Source organism: Cryptomeria japonica, unplaced genomic scaffold (genome assembly GCF_030272615.1).
Source record: "Cryptomeria japonica unplaced genomic scaffold, Sugi_1.0 HiC_scaffold_40, whole genome shotgun sequence".
NCBI lineage: Eukaryota > Viridiplantae > Streptophyta > Pinopsida > Cupressales > Cupressaceae > Cryptomeria > Cryptomeria japonica.
In genome coordinates this window covers 335,001-350,000 of record NW_026728862.1, presented here as the reverse complement: position 1 = coordinate 350,000, position 15,000 = coordinate 335,001, and the positions used below count along the sequence as shown (strand labels likewise).

Sequence of the window (15,000 nt, the reverse complement as noted above, 5' to 3'; positions counted from 1 at the left end):
GTCCAAGCATCGGACGCGCTTGGGGCGACTGCCAGTGCCAACCCCTTATCCCGCGATGCGTCCGATACACAGATGGTTCCAAGGCGGCCGAGGAGCCTCACCGCATAGCAATCGGGGGTGCGAGGCGAGGGATGGGGCGGGAAGGCCCCAACGGCTAGACGGAAGAGGCTTCAGGGCCGCCTAGGAATGGTCCAAGCATCGGACACGCTTGGGGCGACTACCAGTGACAGCCCCCTATCCCGCGATGCGTCCGATACGAAGATGGTTCCAAGGCGGCCGAGGAGCCTCACCGCATAGCAATCGGGGTGCGAGGTGGGGGATGCGGCGAGATGGCCCCAACGGCTAGACGGAAGAGGCCACAGGGCCGCGTCGGAATAGTCCAAGCATCGGACGCGCTTGGGGCGACTACCAGTGACAACCCCTTATCCCGCGATGCGTCCGATACGAAGATAGTTCCAAGGCGGCCGAGGAGCCTCACCGCATAGCAATCGGGGTGCGAGGTGGGGGATGCGGCGAGATGGCCCCAACAGCTAGACGGAAGAGGCTGCAGGGCCGCCTCGGAATAGTCCAAGCATCGGACGCGCTTGGGGCCACTACCAGTGACAACCCCTTATCCCGCGATGCGTCCGATACGAAGATAGTTCCAAGGCGGCCGAAGAGCCTCACCGCATAGCAATCGGGGTGCGAGGTGGGGGATGCGGCGAGATGGCCCCAACGGCTAGACGGAAGAGGCCACAGGGCCGCCTCGGAATAGTCCAAGCATCGGACGCGCTTGGGGCGACTACCAGTGACAACCCCTTATCCCGCGATGCGTCCGATACGAAGATAGTTCCCAGGCGGCCGAGGAGCCTCACCGCATAGCAATCGGGGTGCGAGGCGAGGGATGCGGCGAGATGGCCCCAAAGGCTAGACGGAAGAGGCTGCAGGGCTGCCTCGGAATAGTCCAAGCATAGGACGCGCTTGGGGCGACTACCACTGCCAACCCCTTATCCCGCGATGCGTCCGATACACAGATAGTTCCGAGGCGGCCGAGGAGGTGGGGGATGCAGCGAGATGGCCCCAACGGCTAGACGGAAGAGGCTGCAGGGCCGCCTCGGAATAGTCCAAGCATCGGACGCGCTTGGGGCGACTACCAGTGACAACCCCTTATCCCGCGATGCGTCCGATACACAGATAGTTCCGAGGCGGCCAAGGAGCCTCACCGCATAGCAATCGTGGTGCGAGGTGGGGGATGCGGCGAGATGGCCCCAACGGCTAGACGGAAGAGGCTGCAGGGCCGCCTCGGAATGGTCCAAGCATCGGATGCGCTTGGGGCGACTACCACTGCCAACCCCTTATCCCGCGATGCGTCCGATACACAGATAGTTCCAAGGCGGCCGAGGAGCCTCACAGCATAGCAATCAGGGTGCGAGGCGAGGGATGCGGCGAGAAAGCCCCAACGGCTAGAGGGAAGAGGCTTCAGGTCCGCCTCGGAATGGTCCAAGCATCGGACGCGCTTGGGGCGACTACCAGTGACAACCCCTTATCCCGCGACGCGTCCGATACACAGATAGTTCCAAGGCGGCCGAGGAGCCTCACCGCATAGCAATCGGGGTGCGAGGCGAGGGATGCGGCGAGAAGGACCCAACGGCTACACGGAAGAGGCTTCGGGGCCGCCTCGGAATGGTCCAAGCATCGGACGCGCTTGGGGCGACTACCAGTGACAACCCCTTATCCCGCGACGCGTCCGATACACAGATAGTTCCAAGGCGGCCGAGGAGCCTCACCGCATAGCAATCGGGGTGCGAGGCGAGGGATGCGGCGAGAAGGACCCAATGGCTACACGGAAGAGGCTTCGGGGCCGCCTCGGAATGGTCCAAGCATCGGACGCGCTTGGGGCGACTACCAGTGACAACCCCTTATCCCGCGACGCGTCCGATACACAGATAGTTCCAAGGCGGCCGAGGAGCCTCACCGCATAGCAATCGGGGTGCGAGGCGAGGGATGCGGCGAGAAGGACCCAACGGCTAGACGGAAGAGGCTTCGGGTCCGCCTCGGAATGGTCCAAGCATCGGACGCGCTTGGGGCGACTACCAGTGACAACCCCTTATCCCGCGACGCGTCCGATACACAGATAGTTCCAAGGCGGCCGAGGAGCCTCACCGCATAGCAATCGGGGTGCGAGGCGAGGGATGCGGCGAGAAGGACCCAACGGCTAGACGGAAGAGGCTTCGGGTCCGCCTCGGAATGGTCCAAGCATCGGACGCGCTTGGGGCGACTACCAGTGACAACCCCTTATCCCGCGACGCGTCCGATACACAGATAGTTCCAAGGCGGCCGAGGAGCCTCACCGCATAGCAATCGGGGTGCGAGGCGAGGGATGCGGCGAGAAGGACCCAACGGCTAGACGGAAGAGGCTTCGGGTCCGCCTCGGAATGGTCCAAGCATCGGACGCGCTTGGGGCGACTACCAGTGACAACCCCTTATCCCGCGACGCGTCCGATACACAGATAGTTCCGAGGCGGCCGAGGAGCCTCACCGCATAGCAATCGGGGTGCGAGGCGAAGGATGCGGCGAGAAGGACCCAACGGCTAGACGGAAGAGGCTTCGGGTCCGCCTCGGAATGGTCCAAGCATCGGACGCGCTTGGGGCGACTACCAGTGACAACCCCTTATCCCGCGACGCGTCCGATACACAGATAGTTCCAAGGCGGCCGAGGAGCCTCACCGCATAGCAATCGGGGTGCGAGGCGAGGGATGCGGCGAGAAGGACCCAACGGCTAGACGGAAGAGGCTTCAGGGCCGCCTCGGAATGGTCCAAGCATCGAACGCGCTTGGGGCGACTACCAGTGACAACCCCTTATCCCGCGACGCGTCCGATACACAGATAGTTCCGAGGCGGCCGAGGAGCCTCACCGCATAGCAATCGGGGTGCGAGGCGAGGGATGCGGCGAGAAGGACCCAACGGCTAGACGGAAGAGGCTTCAGGGCCGCCTCGGAATGGTCCAAGCATCGGACGCGCTTGGGGCGACTACCAGTGACAACCCCTTATCCCGCGACGCGTCCGATACACAGATAGTTCCGAGGCGGCCGAGGAGCCTCACCGCATAGCAATCGGGGTGCGAGGCGAGGGATGCGGCGAGAAGGACCCAACGGCTAGACGGAAGAGGCTTCAGGGCCGCCTCGGAATGGTCCAAGCATCGGACGCGCTTGGGGCGACTACCAATGACAACCCCTTATCCCGCGACGCGTCCGATACACAGATAGTTCCGAGGCGGCCGAGGAGCCTCACCGCATAGCAATCGGGGTGCGAGGCGAGGGATGCGGCGAGAAGGACCCAACGGCTAGACGGAAGAGGCTTCAGGGCCGCCTCGGAATGGTCCAAGCATCGGACGCGCTTGGGGCGACTACCAGTGACAACCCCTTATCCCGCGACGCGTCCGATACACAGATAGTTCCGAGGCGGCCGAGGAGCCTCACCGCATAGCAATCGGGGTGCGAGGCGAGGGATGCGGCGAGAAGGACCCAACGGCTAGACGGAAGAGGCTTCAGGGCCGCCTCGGAATGGTCCAAGCATCGGACGCGCTTGGGGCGACTACCGTTGCCAACCCCTTATCCCGCGATGCGTCTGATACACAGATAGTTCCGAGGCGGCCGAGGAGCCTCACCGCATAGCAATCGGGTTGCGAGGCAGATTATTGGGAAGGGAACCCCCTGGGATGCGGCTCAAGCAGTGCCCAAAGGGACTGGAATGCGGAATCACATCGAGAGACCCAAATGCTATACGAGGGCTCAAATCGAATTATCGATTTGGCCACGACATGGACGCATCGGAACGACTACCTTTGCCGAACCACTCGCAATTGCATCCATACCGAAACCAATAGACATTTCCGTTAGAGCCCTCGCATAGCATTCGGGAATCTCGCATGCCCCTCTAAATCGACCAATGCTGGCGCTCAATGAAAATCCGAGCGCTACCACCGTTCGAGCGCCAGCATTGGTCGAGTTAGAGGGGCACGGGGGAGAATGCTCCAGTCAACACCTCCCCTATATAAGTTATTTGTCCGATTCTCGCACAACCGTAGTCTGCCTCGTCGAATCAAACAACGGTCCCAGATTCCGACTTCCGTTCCGTAGAGACCCAAAAGCTAGATGGAGGCTCGCAAGAAAGAGAGTCGGCGCATAGCAATCGGGTTTCTCGAACGTTTAGGGACCGAGCTCACTTGCGGATAGGGCAAAATCCGCCAAGCAACCCAAAAGCTAGACGGGGGCTCGAATCGAATCGCCTAGGCGGCCACAACAACGACGTGTTGGATCGACTACCAGTGCCAAACCATTCAGCAAGACTAGTCTGTGTCGAGGCCGGATAGAGATTCTCAGAGAGCGCCCGCATAGCATTTAGGAGACCTGCCGCGTCCCTCACACTCGACAAATGGTGGTGCACGTTTATAAATCCGAGCGATCCCAACCCTTTCAAGCACCAACATCGGTCGAGATAGAGGGGCACGGAGGGGGCTGCGTGAGACAACACAGTCCCCTATATAAGTTATTTGTCCGATTCTCACACATCCGAAGAATGGTCATCAAATCGGACAACAGCCCAAACTTCCGACTTCCGTCCCAGAAAGCCCAAGAGCTATCTAAAACGTTCATGGCCGGAACTCGATCGCGGCTATACCAGTCCGCCAAGCAACCCAAAAGCTAGACTGGAGCTCTAGTCGAATCACCTCTGTGGCCATTGCAAGGACGTGTTGGAGCGACTACCATTGCCGAACCATTCCGCAGGTCGAGTCCATACCAAGGCCGCATAGAGATTCACGATGAGCTCCTGCATAGCAATCAGGAGACTTGCCGTGTCCATCACAATCGATAAATCCTGGTGCAAGATTTTTGCATCCGAGCGCTCCAACCAGTCGAGCACCAGCATCAATCGACATAAACGGGCACGGGGGGAGGATGCTCGAGAACACTACCTCCCCTATATAAGTTATTTGTGCGATTCTCAAGCAGCCGAAGTCTGGTCATCGAATCGGGTCAAAGACCACAACTTCCGACTTTACCCACAATGCAAGTCATCGAATCGAACATCGGCCCCCGAGTCGGACTCCATGCGTATGTCAGGTCATCGGACCCAAATTCCGCCTTCCTGCGCATGGCGGGCCATCAATATCAACTCGGTCATCGGACCCAAACTCCGCCTTTTTGCGTATGGCACGCCTTCAAATCGGTCATCGGACCCAAATTCCGCCTTCCTGTGCATGGCGGGCCATCAACATCAACTCGGTCATCGGACCCAAATTCCGCCTTTCTGCGCATGGCACGCCATCAACTCGGTCATCGGACCCAAATTCCGCCTTCCTGCGCATGGCAGGTCATCGGACACAAATTCAGACCTCGCCAATATGCCTACGTATCGAATCGGTCATCGGACCCAACTTCCGACTTCATCCATACTGTAGGGTCTTTGAGGTTGGCGCGGTGCGCTCAACCCAGGGAGTCGACCCATCGAAGCATACACCTCCCCTATATAAGCTATTTGTCCGATTCCCACACCTGTGTAGTTTGCACCTCTGACCAGGACATCGACCCCAACTTCCGAACTCGACTGCAACGACGGCACCAGCGCCTTGGTGCGCACCTTGCGACGCACAGTCCCAACATTCGCCTTCCTGCACATGGCAGGTCATCGGACCCAAATTCCGACCTCGCGAGTATGCCTACATATCGAATCGGTCATCGGACCCAACTTCCGACTTCATCCATACCGTAGGGTCTTTGAGGTTGGCGCGGTGCGCTCAACCCGGGGAGTCGACCCAACGAAGCATACACCTCCCCTATATAAGCTATTTGTCCGATTCCCACACCTGTGTAGTTTGCACCTCCGATCAAGACATCGACCCCAACTTCCGAACTCGCCTCCAACGACCGAACCAGCGCCTTGGTGCGCACCTTGCAACGCACAGTGCCAACATTCGCCTTCCTGCACGTGGCAGGTCATCGGACCCAAATTCCGACCTCGCGAGTATGCCTACATATCGAATCGGTCATCGGACCCAACTTCCGACTTCATCCATACCGTAGGGTCTTTGAGGTTGGCGCGGTGCGCTCAACCCGGGGAGTCGACCCAACGAAGCATACACCTCCCCTATATAAGCTATTTGTCCGATTCCCACACCTGTGTAGCTTGCACCTCCGATCAGGACATCGACCCCAACTTCCGAACTCGACTAAAAAGACCGCACCAGCGCCTTGGTGTGCACCTTGCAACGCACAGTGTCAACATTCGCCTTCCTGCACATGGCAGGTCATCGGACCCAAATTCCGACCTCATGAGCATACCTACTAATCGAATCGGTCATCGGACCCAACTTCCGACTTCATCCATACCGTAGGGTCTTTGAGGTTGGCGCGGTGCGCTCAACCTGGGGAGTCGACCCATCGAAGCATACACCTCCCCTATATAAGCTATTTGTCCGATTCCGACACCTGTGTAGTTTGCACCTCCGCTCAGGACATCGACCCCAACTTCCGAACTCGCCTGCAACGACCGAACCAGCGCCTTGGTGCGCACCAAAAGTGCGCACTTTTGGAGGGCACTTTTGTGCGCTCCAAAGGTGCGCACTTTTGGAGGGCACTTTTCTGCGCTCCAAAGGTGCGCACTTTTGGAGGGCACTTTTTGGAGGGCACTTTTCTGCGCTCCAAAGGTGCGCACTTTTGGAGGGCACTTTTTGGAGGGCACTTTTCTGCGCTCCAAAGGTGCGCACTTTTGGAGGGCACTTTTTGGAGGGCACTTTTCTGCGCTCCAAAGGTGCGCACTTTTGGAGGGCACTTTTTGGAGGGCACTTTTCTGCGCTCCAAAGGTGCGCACTTTTGGAGGGCACTTTTTGGAGGGCACTTTTCTGCGCTCCAAAGGTGCGCACTTTTGGAGGGCACTTTTTGGAGGGCACTTTTCTGCGCTCCAAAGGTGCGCACTTTTGGAGGGCACTTTTTGGAGGGCACTTTTCTGCGCTCCAAAGGTGCGCACTTTTGGAGGGCACTTTTTGGAGGGCACTTTTCTGCGCTCCAAAGGTGCGCACTTTTGGAGGGCACTTTTTGGAGGGCACTTTTCTGCGCTCCAAAGGTGCGCACTTTTGGAGGGCACTTTTTGGAGGGCACTTTTCTGCGCTCCAAAGGTGCGCACTTTTGGAGGGCACTTTTGTGCACTCCAAAGGTGCGCACTTTTGGAGGGCACTTTTCCTGTGCTCCAAAGGTGCACACCTAGGTGAGCACCTTCGACCACACCTTGTAGCACACCAAACTCTGACTTTCGACTTCATCCGCAATGCAGGGTCTTTGAGGTTGGCGCAATGCGCACAACCAGGGGAGTCGACCCATCAAACCCAACACCTCCCCTATATAAGCTATTTGTCTGATTCTCATACATGCGTAGCCTGCAGGAGCAATTAGGACATCGACCCCAACTTTCGGCTTCTAAACGAAAACAAGGTCTTTGAGGTTGGTGTAATGCGAACAACTAGGGGAGTCAACCCATCAAACCCAACACCTCCCCTATATAAGCTATTTGTCTGATTCTCATACATGTGTAGTCTACAGGAGCAATTAGGACATCGACCCCAACTTTTGACTTCTTAACGAAAACAAGGTCTTTGAGGTTGACGTAATGCGCACAACCAGGGGAGTCGACCCATCAAACCCAACACCTCCCCTATATAAGCTATTTGTCCGATTCTCATACATGTGTAGCCTGCAGGAGCCATTAGGACATTGACCCCAACTTTTGACTTCTTAACGAAAACAAGGTCTTTGAGGTTGGCGTAATGCGCACAACCAAGGGAGTTGACCCATCAAACCCAACACCTCCCCTATATAAGCTATTTGTCTGATTCTCATACATGTGTAGCCTGCAACAACGATTAGGACATCCACCCCAACTTCTGAATTCGTCTGCGTTGACCGCACCAAAGGTGCACGCCTTGGTGCTCACCAAAATCCGACTTCCGACTTCTTCTGCTATGCGGGGTCTTTGAGGTTGGCGCAGTGCGCACAACCAGGGGAGTCAACCCACCGAATGCAACACCTCCCCTATATAAGCTATTTGTCTGATTCTCATACATGCGTAGACTGCAGCAATGATTAGGACATCCACCCCAACTTTTGACTTCTTAAACAAGACAGGGTCTTTGAAGTTGGTGCAGTGCACACAACCAGGGGAGTCGACCCATCAAACGCAACACCTCCCCTATATAAAGCTATTTGTCCGATTCTCATACGTGTAGTCTGCAGCAGCGATTAGGACATCGACCCCAACTTCCGAATTCGTTTGCATTGACCGCACCAAAGGTGCACGCCTTGGTGTGCACCCTGGAGTGCACTTTGGTGCTCACCTCGGTGCACACTTTGGTGTGCACCTCGGTGTGCACCAAAGGTGCGCACCTTGGAGCGCACCAAAGGTGTACACTTTGGAGCGCACCACATAGGGTCTTTGAGAGGTTGGCGCAGTGCGCACACCAAGGTGGGTGTTGAGGTGCGTGCCGAGGTGGGTGGGTGCTAGGGTGCGCTCCATGGTGGGTGCCAGGGTGGGTGCGTGCTAGGGTGGATTCCAAAGAGGGTCATAGGGTGGGTGCCAAGGTGGGTTGGTGATATAGTGGGTTCAAAGGTGGGTACTAGGGTGGGTTCCAAGGTGGGTCACAAGTTGGGTGCCAGGATGCGTGGGTGTTAGGTTGGGTGCCAAGGTGGGCTCCTGCGTGGGTGGGTGCTAGGGTGGGTTTCAAGGTGGACGCGAGGGCGGGTGCCAAGGTGGGTAACAAGTTGGGTGTTAGGATGGGTGAGTGCTAGAGTGGGTGCCAAGGTGGGTGGGTGCTAAGGTGGATGCCAAGGTGGTTCACAGGGTGGGTGGGTTCTAGGGTGAGTTCCAAGGTGGGTCACAGGTTCAGTGCTAGGGTGGGTGTCAAGGCGGGTGTCGAGGTGCCTGGGTGCTAGGGTGTGGATGCCAATGTGGGTCATAGGGTGGGTACTAGGGTGGGCTGCAATGTGGGTGCCAAGGTGGGTAACATGCTCGGTGGGTTCTAAATTGGGTGCCAGGGTGGGTGTGCACCCACCTTGCCCGAGGTGGGTGCCAAGGTGCCAGTGTGGGTGGGTGCTAAGGTGGATGCCAAGGTGGGTGAGAAGGTGGGTGATAGGTTGAGTGGTAGGATGGGTGGGTGCCAAGATGGGTCACAGGGTGGGTGCAAGGGTGGGTAGGTGCTAGGGTTGGTGTCAGGGTGGGTGGGTGCTAGGTTGGGTTCCAAGGTGGGTGCGAGGGTGAGTGTCAAGGTGGGTCACAGGTTAGGTGCTAGGATGGGTGAGTGCTAGGGTGCAAAGGTGCCAGGGTGGGTGCTAGGATGGGTCGATGCTAGGGTGAGTGGCAAGGTGGGTCCACAAGTGTCAAGGTGGGTGCCGAGGTGGGTGCCAAGTCGGCGACTGCTATGGTGGATGCCAAGGTGGGTCACGGGGTGGGTGCCAAGTTGCTAGGTTGGGTTCCAAGGTGGGTGCCAACGTGGGTGCTAGGGTGCGTGGGTTAAAGGGTGTGTCACAACGTGGGTGCCAGGATGGGTGCGCACCCACACTGGCCAAGACGGGTGCGGGTGCAAGGTTGGGTTCCAAGCCCGGTCACAGGCTGGGTGCTAGGATGGGTGGGTGCCAAGGTGGGCACCAGGGTGGGTGCACCCACCCTGGCCAAGGTGGGTCACGGGGTGGGTCCTAGGGTGGGTAACGGGGTGGGTACTAAGGTGCGTGCCAAGGTGGGTCATAGGGTGGGTGCCAAGGTGGGCACCAGGGTGGGTGTGCACCAACCCTAGCCAGGGTAGGTCACGGGGTGGTTGTCGGGGTGGGCGTCAAGGAGCCAAGGTGGGTGGCAAGTAGCCAAGTTGCGTGCCAAGGTGGGTGTCGGGGTGGGTGCCAAGGATCCAAGGTGGGTGCCAAGGAACCAAGGTGGGTGTCTGGGTGGGTGCCGAGGTGGGAGCCAGGGTGGGTCCCAAGGTGAGTGCAAAGGTGGGTGCCAGGGTCAAGGTGAGTGCCAATGTGGGTTCCAAGGTGCCAGGGTCAGGGTGAGTGCCAATGTGGGTTCAAAGGTGCTAAGTTGGGTGCGAGGTTGGGTGCGAGGGTGGGTGGGTGCCAAGGTGTGCTAGGTGGAAGCCCGGGTGGGTCGGCATCCCATGGGTGTCGAGTTGGGTGCCTGATGGGTGCTTCTTGTCAAGTTTTAGTCGTCGGGACTCATTTCGAGCCTTAGAGGTCGTTTCTTGTCCGGTTGCCCTGTCTTCGACCTGGGAACCCAATTTTGGTCCTCGGGTCCCATTTTTTTTTGTCTCGCATCCCACTTTTGGCCTGTGGCCTTTTCGGGGTCGATTCTCGTTTTGGGCATCAGAGCATGTTTCTTCTCCTAAAACCCAATATTTGTTTATTAAGTCTCGGAACACATTTTTGTTCTCGTGGACCCATCATGGGTCTTGGAACGCATTTGTGGTCCTTGGGTCCCATTTTGCATCCCGAAACTTGTGTTTTGGTGCTTGATCCCTATTTTGGGTGCCCACCTTGCACCAAGTGCGCACCCGGGGCAAACCGAGCGCCTTGGTGCACCGGGGCAAGATCGAGCGTGCACCCGAGGCGCCCCGAACATGCACCAAGGTGCACTCGGCCCACATGTGAGCGCAGGTCGTTGCGCCCGAGGTGGTGTGTGGGCACCGCGTTGCAGACGGGACACTGCACGCACACGACGCCCCCTCCAGGTGCACGCACGTAGGCCGGGCCGGGTGCACACCCGACGCCCTAGCAAGGTGCGCGCACCCGGGCAGGGCTCACACTTGGCGAACGGGGCGCACTTCGCGAGGGAGGGTGTGCACCTCGACGGGGGTGGGTGGCCGGGGTGGATTCGCACGTGGGTCGCGGTTTGCTAAGTACACACTGCGACAAGCTCATAACGGGTGCGATCATACCAGCATTAGTGCACCGGATCCCATCAGAACTCCGCAGTTAAGCGCGCTTGGGCCGGAGTAGTACTGGGATGGGTGACCTCCCGGGAAGTCCCGGTGTTGCACCCTTTTTTAGTTTTTCGCCGGGCGTCGCAATGCTATTTGAATAAACCTTTTGCCCGTTTGCGTTCTCGTCGGGGCCGGGCCGGGCCGGGGTGCGCTGCCCGCACTACCGCGCGCGCGGGGGCGACACCGAGCGCGCACCCGAGGCACCCCGAGCACACAGGCCACGGTGCAACCCGGGCGTTGTGCGCGCACCCCGGTGCGCCCGAGGTGCTGCGCGCGCACCCAGGTGAAATCGGTGTGCACCTCGGCCAGTGCGCGCTCGGTCGAGTCGCGCACGTTGGCCAAGGTGCACGGTGATGTTTCTTACTCTAAGGTTCCGCACCAGACGCCCGGGACAGGTGAGCGAAGCTGGGCGGGGCCGGGTGCGCGGCCGGGGCAGGTGCACGCAGCTGGAGAGAGCTTTGGAGCACACTTCGGAGCGCACCAATGATGCGCTCCATTCAAAAGTTTCCTGAAAAGGCAAAAAAAGTTGAGATTATAGAATTTCCCACTTGAGAGATTGTAAAAAAAAAAAAATTAAAATGAAGGAAACGCGGGTGCCAAGGTGTGCGCAGCCCAGCCAAGGTGTGCGCACCAAGGCGCCCACCCTGGCGAAGGTGCACGCAAGGTGCGCACCCGAGGCAAACCGGACAATTAACCCAACTTTCGACTTCGCGCGCACCTTGGAGCGCACTTCGGAGCGCTCCTTGGTGCGCACCAATCTTGGGCACCTCGGAGTGCACCATGGCGCCCACCAAGGTGCGCACCCGGGGCAAACCGAGCTCCGACTTCGTGCGCACCTTGGAGCGCACGAAAGGTGCGCACCATGGCGCCCACCAAGGTGCGCAGCCCAGCCAAGGCGTGCGCATCAAGGTGCGCACCCTGGCGAAGGTGCGCACCCGGGGCAAACCGAGCTCCGACTTCGTGCGCACCTTGGAGCGCACAAAAGGTGCGCAACCCAGCCAAGGTGTGCGCACCCCGGTCAAACCGAGCTCCGAATCGTGCGCACCAGAGGTGCACGCCATCGTGCGCACCTTGGAGCACACTTCGGAGCCCTCCTTGGTGCGCGCCGATGTTGCGCACCTCGGAGCGCACCCGGGGAAAACAATGCAATTAACCCGACTTTCGACTTCGTGGGCACCTCGGAGCGCTCTCGGGTTCGCACCTCGGAGCACACCGAGGTGCGCACCTTTGATGCGCTGCCTTCACCAATTTCCAGAAAAGGCAAGAAAACATTGAGAAGGTGTGCGCACCGAGGTGCCCACCCTGGCGAAGGTGCACGCGAGGTGCGCACCCGGGGCAAACCGGGCTCCGACTTCGTGCACGCCGCACCTTGGAGCACACTTCGGAGCGCTCCTTGGTGCGCACCAGGGCGCGCAACCCAGCCGAGGTGCCCACCCCGGCGAAGGTGCACGCGAGGTGCGCACCCGGGGCAAACCGGGCTCCGACTTCGTGCACGCCATGGTGCCCACCGCGGCGAAGGTGCACGCGAGGTGCGCACCCGGGGCAAACCGGGCTCCGACTTCGTGCACGCCGCACCTTGGAGCACACTTCGGAGCGCTCCTTGGTGCGCACCATGGTGCCCACCAGGGCGCGCAACCCCGCCGAAGGTGCACGCGAGGTGCGCACCCGGGGCAAACCGGGCTCCGACTTCGTGCACGCCGCACCTTGGAGCACACTTCGGAGCGCTCCTTGGTGCGCACCATGGTGCCCACCAGGGCGCGCAACCCCGCCGAAGGTGCACGCGAGGTGCGCACCCGGGGCAAACCGGGCTCCGACTTCGTGCACGCCATGGTGCGCACCGCGGCGAAGGTGCGCACCCGGGGCAAACCGGGCTCCGACTTCGTGCACGCCGCACCTTGGAGCACACTTCGGAGCGCTCCTTGGTGCGCACCAGGGCGCGCAACCCAGCCGAGGTGCCCACCCCGGCGAAGGTGCACGCGAGGTGCGTACCCGGGGCAAACCGGGCTCCGACTTCGTGCACGCCGCACCTTGGAGCACACTTCGGAGCGCTCCTTGGTGCGCACCATGGTGCCCACCAGGCCGCGCAACCCAGCCAAGGTGTGCGCACCAAGGTGCACGCGAGGTGCGCACCCGGGGCAAACCGGGGTCCGACTTCGTGCACGCCGCACCTTGGAGCACACATCGGGGCGCTCCCGGGTTCGCACCGGCGTTGCGCACCGTGGTGGGCACCTCGGAGCACACCAAGGTGGGCAGCGAGGTGCGCACCTTTGATGCGATGCCTTCACTAATTTCCATAAAAGGCAAAAAAAAAACGAGATTTTAAAATTTCCGTTTTGAAAGATAGTGAGAAAAAGGGAATGCTGGTGCCATCTTGAGCCCGCCCTGGTGCGCAGCCCAGCCAAGGTGTGCGCACCAAGGTGCCCACCCTGGCGAAGGTGCGCGCCCGGGCAATTAACCCAACTTCCAACTTCGCGCGCGCCAGGGTGGGAGCGCACCCAACAACCGGGCCTGGGAAGAGCCAATGCGAGAAACCCCACCAAACGCTCTGACAAAAAAAGAGGGGGCGCTCCAGTAACCCCGCTTCGGAGCGCACCCTGGGCAAACCCAGCCAAGGTGCCCACCCCGGCCAAGGTGCAGGCGAGGTGCGCACCCGGGGCAAACCGGGCTCCGACAACGTGCACGCCGCACCTTGGAGCACACTTCGTAGCGCTCCCGGGTGCGCACCTCAGAGCACACCAAGGTGGGCAGCGAGGTGCGCACCTTTGATGCGCTGCCTTCACTAATTTCCAGAAAAGGCAAAAAAAAAAGGAGATTTTAAAATTTCCGTTTTGAAAGATAGTGAAAAAAACGGAACGCGCGTGCCATCTTGAGCCCGCCCTGGTGCGCAGCCCAGGTAAGGTGCCCACCCTGGCAAAGGTGCGCACCCGGGCAATTAACCCTACTTCCGACTTCGTGCGCGCCAGGGTGGCAACCGGGCCTCGGAAGAGCCAATGCGAGAAACCCCACCAAACGCTCCGACAAAAAAAGAGGCGGCGCTCCAATAACCCCGCTTCGGAGCGCAGCCGGGGCAAACCCAGCCAAGGTGCCCACCCCGACGAAGGTGCACGCGAGGTGCGCACCCGGGGCAAACCGGGCTCCGACAACGTGCACGCAGCACCTTGGAGCACACTTCGAAGCACTCCCGGGTGCCCACCGGCGTTGCGCACCGTGGTGGGCAGCGAGGTGCGCACCTTTGATGCGCTGCCTTCACTAATTTCCAGAAAAAGGCAAAAAAAAATGAGATTTTAAAATTTCCGTTTTGAAAGATAGTGAAAAAAAAGGAACGCGGGTGCCATCTTGAGCCCGCCCTGGTGCGCAGCCCAGGCAAGGCATGCGCACCAAGGTGCCCACCCGAGGTGCACACCCGGGGCAAACCGGGCTCCGACTTCGTGCAGGCCGCACCTTGGAGCACACTTCGGAGCGCTCCTTGGTGCGCACCATGGTGCCCACCAGGGCGCGCAACCCAGCCAAGGTCTGCACACCAAGGTGCCCACCCCGGCGAAGGTGCACGCGAGGTGCGCACCCGGGGCAAACCGGGCTCCGACTTCGTGCACGCCATGGTGCCCACCGCGGCGAAGGTGCACGCGAGGTGCGCACCCGGGGCAAACCGGGCTCCGACTTCGTGCACGCCGCACCTTGGAGCACACTTCGGAGCGCTCCTTGGTGCGCACCATGGTGCCCACCAGGGCGCGCAACCCAGCCAAGGTGTGCGCACCAAGGTGCACGCGAGGTGCGCACCCGGGGCAAACCGGGGTCCGACTTCGTGCACGCCGCACCTTGGAGCACACATCGGAGCGCTCCCAGGTTCGCACCAGCGTTGCGCACCTTTGATGCGCTGCCTTCACTAATTTCCAGAAAAGGCAAAAAAAAACGAGATTTTAAAATTTCCGTTCTGAAAGATAGTGAAAAAAACGGAACGCGGGTGCCATCTTGAGCCCTTCCTGGTGCGCAGCCCAGGCAAGTTG

The 15,000-nt window shown here is 59.9% G+C and overlaps 1 non-coding gene across 1 annotated transcript; it reads left to right on the top strand.

The window, feature by feature from the left end:
• The first annotated feature begins 10,937 nt into the window (after positions 1-10,937).
• On the top strand, positions 10,938-11,056 carry LOC131862265 (5S ribosomal RNA). The gene has a single exon (XR_009361281.1). It is a non-coding gene; the product is annotated as a 5S ribosomal RNA (ribosomal RNA).
• Positions 11,057-15,000: the final 3,944 nt, after the last annotated feature.